Here is a 7,751-nt window from a genome sequence, read left to right as displayed (position 1 = left end):
AGACCAGTTTGCAGAATAGCTCCACAAGCATTAAGTTCCTAAAACCAGCAAGATTACTTGCTTCTACATCATGATGCCATTTGCACTGAAGCACAGACACCATCGTGCATCCACATATCCAAGCAAAATAATTACCCTGTTGTTCCTTCAGGGTTGTATTTATTGTTAAAAGTCTGTAAGCAAGCAAAACAGCTGACTGGCAGATTCCCACAAAGCTAGATTTGAACTATAAAAAGGATGTGAAACCTACATATATTTTGCAGTATTTGCAGGAGAACAGCAAAGATGAACAAATGTGTTCAGGAAATTACTGAGAAATCATGAGCAATGGACCTCCTGGTAGATCTAGCCCTGGTGTCACAGCATGGCCTGAAAGTGCAAGACTAAAGAATTGCAAGAATAGTACAAATGCTGGTAGAAAAGCTGCTTTGTGAGTTGGACACTAACTTCATGTTAACGAGAAATAACTGCAGACACCAGTGACACTCCAATAGCTTCAACCAGCTCTTTGGTTTAAAACTGATCTTTGTCAGGAAGGGTTTTCAAGAAGATTAGGCAGAAAAACTAACAGAGGAAACGTATTGAAAACAATCTTGGAAAAGCTACCTATTCCAAGTAAAACTGTACCTTCAAAAGCAATAACTACTGAAAATTGAAAAAGTATAAAATTCCATTTCTAAACACATTTTTCTATTTTTTCAGAATTATTCATGTAAAGCATAGAATAATTGATAAAATAGAATACATCCTTAACTAGAAATGTAGCTGATGACATTGAACTGCTGCTGAGACGTTTATCTAAAAGTCTACAAACGATATTCTTCTACATTTTCATTGCAGAAATGTATTTGTTTTTTCATATCAACTGACAAAAAATGGAGATGATCCCATCTATTCTGTATGCCTCTCAATCATGAATTACCAGCTACCAGATGGATTCTTGGCATTTGGGCGCAAACTTTAAAGTTCTTTCAAAAAATATTTCAGAACAATATCAAGTATCTCCGTATTTACTCTCTCGATAAATGCCTCTGTATCCACCTGAGTAGTCTGAAAAACATCTATATTCCCAAACACAAATGATTGAACCTACATATAGTTGATAAGTCACATATAGCACGGCTGATTAGCAATATTTGTTAAACCTCTGCTGTTGGTCACTAGTTTATGCTGAGATTTTTTCAGATATTCAGAAGAAATTTCCAAAACAGCTGGATTGAAGAAGAGTGTCTATTTCCATGCCACAGCAACTGCCTGGTACCATTTCTCAGTCCTATTAGAGTAACATCAAAGCTCTCAGGGAGTCCATGAGGATCCTGTATTATCACTACTGTTTGCTGAGAGACCTATTACAAAGTACCACAATGTGTCCTCTGACACCCAAGGAGTACAGGATTTTTCATCAAGAGCCACTGTTGTGTTGCGATTGCAAACTGTCTTTCAAACAAGGTATAACCTCACAATGTTGCTAAGGAACAATGAGAATTGGATATGCTTTTTTCCTTTTCTTCACTCCTGCTTTTTTATTGCCGCACCAAAAGAATGCTGGACTTTGATGCCAGTACTTCAGATGCCAGCAGGGCTGGCATTTCTCAAAGGACATTCAATCAGTCAGCAAGCAACTTCTACAGTTTTTAAATTATTATTCTTTGTCCCAGCTCATCTGCTGTTTCTTTTTTTCTCTGATAGCACTGAAGCATGGATTCCAAAGTAAAAGAGCACATTAGAAATCACAGAATAAAATTTACATAGCACAGCAGGCAGATCTAGTAGCTTTTCACCCAGTAGCCCTGAATCAAATCCTTAGCTCAGAGCATCCACTCAGTAGCATAGTAGATGCTTGGGTCTGACATTTCATTAGGGCACTACATAGTTCAGCATATCAGAATTTCTGTGAGCAGCCATAGGTTTTAACAGATTTCAAAAGAAAGACCCAATGTTTATCGCCAGAAATGCAATAGTTTCTAAGGTGTATAGGTACTCTGCTCTCCTAAATTAAACAGGAAATTGTGGTATTTCACTGCATTGCAGCAGCTGGTAAAAGCTGAAGAATGAAGGTGGGATTGTTTGGAAAACCTCATGTAGCATGGGTCAAGCTCATGCTCCATTTGTGCATTTCTTGCCTTCCATAAACATTGCAATTATCCTCAACTTTAAAACTACATCCATGTCTGCTCTGAGAAGGCTTTTACAATAGATGTCATGGTAGAATTTGCATTTAGTTACATGCAGCATTCACTCCTCAGAGCACCTACACAGAGAGGAAGCTGCAGACCAACCAGCTCAGCAGTGTTTCTTACTCAGGGGTCTTGAATCCATTACTGAATAGGCTTCTCTTCATTCTGGGGCATAACAAACATGAGACAGGAGCCTCCGTACATGCAGAGAGGATTTCAACAGCATTCCGGGAGCAAAATCTACCTTCTCCCTTCCAGTTCTCTCTGACAAACACTGAGCTGGGTGCAAACTATTCAAATACTGGGAGATCTTCACTCTTCCCTCTCAGAAGAAAGCCGTAAAACAATTTTCTATCAAAGATGTAAGCAAGTACCATAATGATATGCACATAACTTTATTTGTAAGGAATGTGTAAAATGCACATTTTGGCTCGCCTGTTTGATGTTGGTTATTACATGCCCATCTTTCTGATTATTTTAGGTATTTATACAAGCTTCACATTGTTAGAGTGATTCATACTATTCTGTGAACGTATCCTCAGAAGACCTTGATAGTAAGGGTACTGTTATTGCTTCCATTTTAATATTTGTGGAAATGAAACATGGAACAATTGATATTGAGGCTAAACAGATGAATTCAGGATATTCACACAGTATTATTCCAAAATACCAACAAGAAAAAAAACAAAGCCTAGATAACTAGAAATTCTTGAGGAAAGGTCAATAAAATTACATGAAAGACACTACTGATGATATTTATGGGTTCTGCAAACTTAAGGAAGAATGAAGTACTGGAAGAGACTTCCTAAATCCTAGAGACTTTCAAGGAGAGATTAAAGCACCATTGGTTTAGGAAGTGTTAGATGAAGATTTTACTTTTGTGGAAGCAAAACAGATGTACTGACCTCCGGAGGTGCTCACACTCTGGAGGAGCTGTCTCTTTAGAGTGATTTAAGTCCAGATCTAGGTGATGTAACCTATTAACGATAATCTCAGTGTGAACTAAACATATTCCAGAGTCACCCCTCTAAAGTCTGCACAGCTACAGTAGTAACTGGGACAGGTGAATCCAGGCTCATCTCATGCAGTCTTCTATCATTCAGCACACCCAAATATTTACGCCTCTGCTATGTACATAGGCTATATTCCATAGGCAATGTAATTAGGCCGTACAGCATATGCTGAAAACAAAGCTGATGCACTATCTTGCTCTAAAATTGGGAAATAGTAACCCTTATGGATCTGAGTCTCAGAATGCTGAGCACCTGCAGACAGAACTAAATTCCACTGGAAGTATTGTAAGCCCACTGATTATGAAAATTAGGCTTTTACATGCTTAGCCATCAACGTGATTATTATTATTATTAAAGGAGAGTAAAGAAGAGCTGCTAAATAAGACACACAGCGATGTTCTTGATAACTCACTTATTTCTTTCCTGTAACAGTCTATTCTATTGCCAAGAAAAAAATAAAATACAACAATTATTCATAATAATACAACTTTTAATTATCTTTTCAAGACACCACCATGCAATACACTAGATGGTAATGAAATTCTAAAAGTCCGTTATGTTTTAATTTCAGCTTACATATTTCAATGTCCAACATATTTTAATTTCAACTTACTTTAGAGATTAGAGAGAAAAATTGGAAGCTACGATCTCAAGATGCACTCTTAATACTTCATGCAGACATACAAGAAGAAAAGGAACCCAACTGGCATTATTGGGAGTGCAATTAGTAGTTTAAATATTACCAGTAAAAACAAAAAAACCCACAAACCATAACCACTTTATTCATCAAATTAAAGCAACTATGACAGCTGTCATCATTATTGGTAAATCCCCAGAAGATAAAACACAGCACCTAGTGAGAAATCATTGGTAGTCTGGAGGTAGCCTAGGAAAGGCTCACAGAAGATGTGTAACTCATTTGATGAAAACTGTGTGAAGATCTGCAAACAGGGAGTCATGATCAAGGGATCAGGAAGGAAAAATATCTATTTAAAATCCTTTAAAGCTACCAGTTTAAAGCTAAGTCTCTCCTTCTGCCCAAATGTAAAGTCTCTCTCCAAGGCCCAGTTTAAAGCCAATCAGTCACCAAGAGCCATAAATTTTGGATTTGGCCTTTATGATTATCCTGAAGATGTCCATAATTACTGCCATTGCATTGCCCTTTTAGAGGGCAGGCAAAAGCAGCTCTCCTGCATGCTCAGCGCAGAGCTAGGAACTGAGCCATGCCATGCTTTGTCCCAAGGAGCCCCCGACTGCTGGAGGTAATGGAGAATCTGCTCATCGCACTGCACACATTTGGAAAACTCTACTGTGGTGTTCCTGGTCTTACTTAATAGAGAGACCCACAGAACAAATTTTCTGATGACCTCATTTGATGTCAAGCAAGGCCACGTGGTTGAATTACTGTGGAGCTAGAGTATTAGGCAGACTGTAATCAGAAGCTGTCACAATTGGCCTTCTCACAACTGCTGGTGGTACAACTACAGCAGCTGTTTGGTAATTCTGAGTATATAGAAACTGGAGTTCTAACCAAAGTGAATGTAAATGGAAGCAATTAAGAATTAGTCTTTGAAAATCTGACACTAGCTACTGGGACAGCATTTCACAAGATTTAGACATTTTTGTTGCCATATTGTGTCACTATACGGATTTATTAATATTTCTTTATCACAGTCAGAAACAACTTTTTATTCTTAAAAATAAAAATCAAAACAAAGTGTAATACATGTATAATATTTAACAGGAATCCTCTGTAACACTGCATCTATTCCCCTCGATATTGTAGAAACTACTTCAGTAAATATTTTTAAAGACTGAAGTAACGCAGTGATTGAATTGATGCTCTGCAATACAACTATTGTTTCTCTCCAGTGTTTGGAAACAGTCAGTTTTAAGCTCCATGAATTAACTAGCAAAAGCAGTAGCTTGTTCCATGACCACTGTCAAGGACGTTACTGGGGACAATAAGATTACTGCAGTGACTGGGATGACTCCCAGTTCTCCACAGAATGCTTAATAGTTGTTACACATACTGCATAATAAAACATGTCCTTTTCCCATGCATAGATGGAACGTAAAAATTCATGTAAGAGCTTTATGTGAAGGGAAATAAGCATAAAAATGAGAAAAATGGATGAGATACAGTTTTATTAACATAATGAAAACTAAACCCAGCAAATTCTTCCTCATTTTAAAATTAGCGGTTGGGTTTATGTTATTGTTATGCAGTTCTCCTTTTTCCTTTCCTCTCAGTGTATTGATTTTTCTTTTCTGCTAATGAACTAGGCACTTTGACAAATGTAAAGATGCCAGCGTCCAGTAATTTCAATACACGAGCCTACTAGGAAGCATCCACAGCGATATTCCACAGCAGTCACAAAATGCTTATTTTACTAGTCATCATTAACATCCATTGCATAAATGTACATAATTGCTCAAGTGCTCCATAGGCCACTAGACAAACTGAAGAACTTGGACAAACTGTTTGACTTCTGCCATGCTCACATCCTCAGCATGCATTGGAAATGTGCCAGAGGAATAAAGCACCCAGCAGATGTTAGTAATGTAAATTTTTTTTGTTTATGTTCAAAAGCACCACTGTTGAGGTAGGGACCTTCTATGAACCTCCCATTGTTGAGGCAAAATCAGGAGCATGAAGGAGGAAAAAACAATAGAAAACTTTGGAACCAAAAACTCAGAGCAGAATTTGTGTATGTGAATTTCAAAATCAGGCTTGCAAATTTCTCCATGCTAAGTCTGAATGAGTACCAAAGACATATTTTTAGTCCAGATGTGTAGTTTGAGCCAAGAAATGACTTCATCTCACAAAATTTTTTTGTTTTAGAAAGTTTAGGTTAAATCTGCCTGATTTACACTTCCTTCTTCCAACATACAGTGTTCATCTTCTCCAGGCTGTCAGTTCTTTGGACGTTTTTTTCAAAAACACTTTTCACTCCAAGTTTAAACAAGGTATGCATAACAGGGACCCTCATCTGAGCTTGGATACCATTTTGATTTCTCACCTATATCATCTGTTGAAAAAATCTAAATAAAAAAACTGAAAAATCTGAAAGAATTAGTTATTTATGTTCAGGTCTTTCTTTTCTAAGCCCAATTTTGATTGTTAGGCAAGCAAAAAATTAAGAAGGGAGACATTTTCCAGAGTCCTTCATTTTGTAAGAAAGTAAAATACACTTCTTACAGAGATTGCTATCTAATTATAATTAGATACGTTTACAAAACATTTATATACATAGATTTCTTTCCTCTACTGGAAATCATATTATAATGAATCCATGAACGTGTTAATTTTAAACAGAATAAAAGGAGCTCATCAACATATAAGTCTTTTATTGTCTGACAGACATGAAATTTTCCTCTGAGTACAGACTGATTTGATGCCAGCTTGCTGCAATTAGGAAGAAATTAGCATCATTTCAAAGTGAGGATCAGAAGAATGGCCTAAGATTGTCTCCTGCTCTTGAGTAGGTGCTGATGGAATCTGGAAATTTCTGGCTGTACTGTAAGTCATTTAACTCTAAGGCCAAGCCCAAGAAGGAGGAAGCAGAGACCTTTATAATTGAGTGAGCATGTTGTACTTTGACTCCCATAAAAAAAGAATGCTAGTAGGTTTTCCCAATTAGCAACATGTCTTCACTGTCTTTTAAGATGCTGCCCTACTTGCTTACTGACTAAAGCTCAACGGTCTCATGCATTAAGGATGGTAACACTACAAAGATGACAAGTCCTAAGACCTCACATCTTTTAAGTTCTACTGTGATGGTTTTTTTTCATTATTTTGCAGCTCTATCCATTTCAGCCTCTCTTTAATTTTATGCAGCAGCACAACTTCAACAAGTGCCAAAAGACTTCCGCACCTTCATAAAATATCATGAATTTTTAGAAGCACCTTCTTGAAATAGTTATTATAGAAAAGCCACACTTGCATTTCAACACAAGCTAGCACTACAACTGACTGTAGTAAATGCAGATGAAAATTCTCCACTTATGCTGTCAGCAGTTCCTATTATTTTCTTAATTGGCATGCTGTCACAAATCTTACTAGGTGGTAAAGGAACTGAAAATGTAGAAACATTCGAAGACCTCAAGAAAAGTTGTTCTATACTGAAAACAAAGAAAAATGCAAACTGGTGACCTTTTGTTAAAAGCTTTATATTTTTGTGTCTAAACCAGGAAAGAATGGAAGGATAAAAAGACCAAGAGTTTATGATTCTGCATTAAAAGAAGTAGACCACCTTTTCTCTTATCATCATCTTTGAGCAACCATTTCCTGGAACACGAGGATAAAGATTACATATTACAGAACACAACGTAAAGAAAGCAATCCACATATAGGTCAGAATCAAGAAAAATGATGCAAGTTTTTCTTTTTCTTGCCTGTAAATATTTCCCAGTAGTGACACCAGTAAACAGGCTTTCACTGGAAATAAGCATGTACCTCATACTCATCATTAATCACCCTGAATTGCTAGTAAAACAAAAAAAAAACATATTTAAAATGACTCAGAAAAAGCAGAAATAAAGGAGAAGAGAGAAGAAG

The sequence above is a fragment of the Numida meleagris genome, chromosome 5 (genome assembly GCF_002078875.1).
Source record: "Numida meleagris isolate 19003 breed g44 Domestic line chromosome 5, NumMel1.0, whole genome shotgun sequence".
Lineage (NCBI taxonomy): Eukaryota > Metazoa > Chordata > Aves > Galliformes > Numididae > Numida > Numida meleagris.
Note: the sequence above shows the minus strand (reverse complement) of the source record.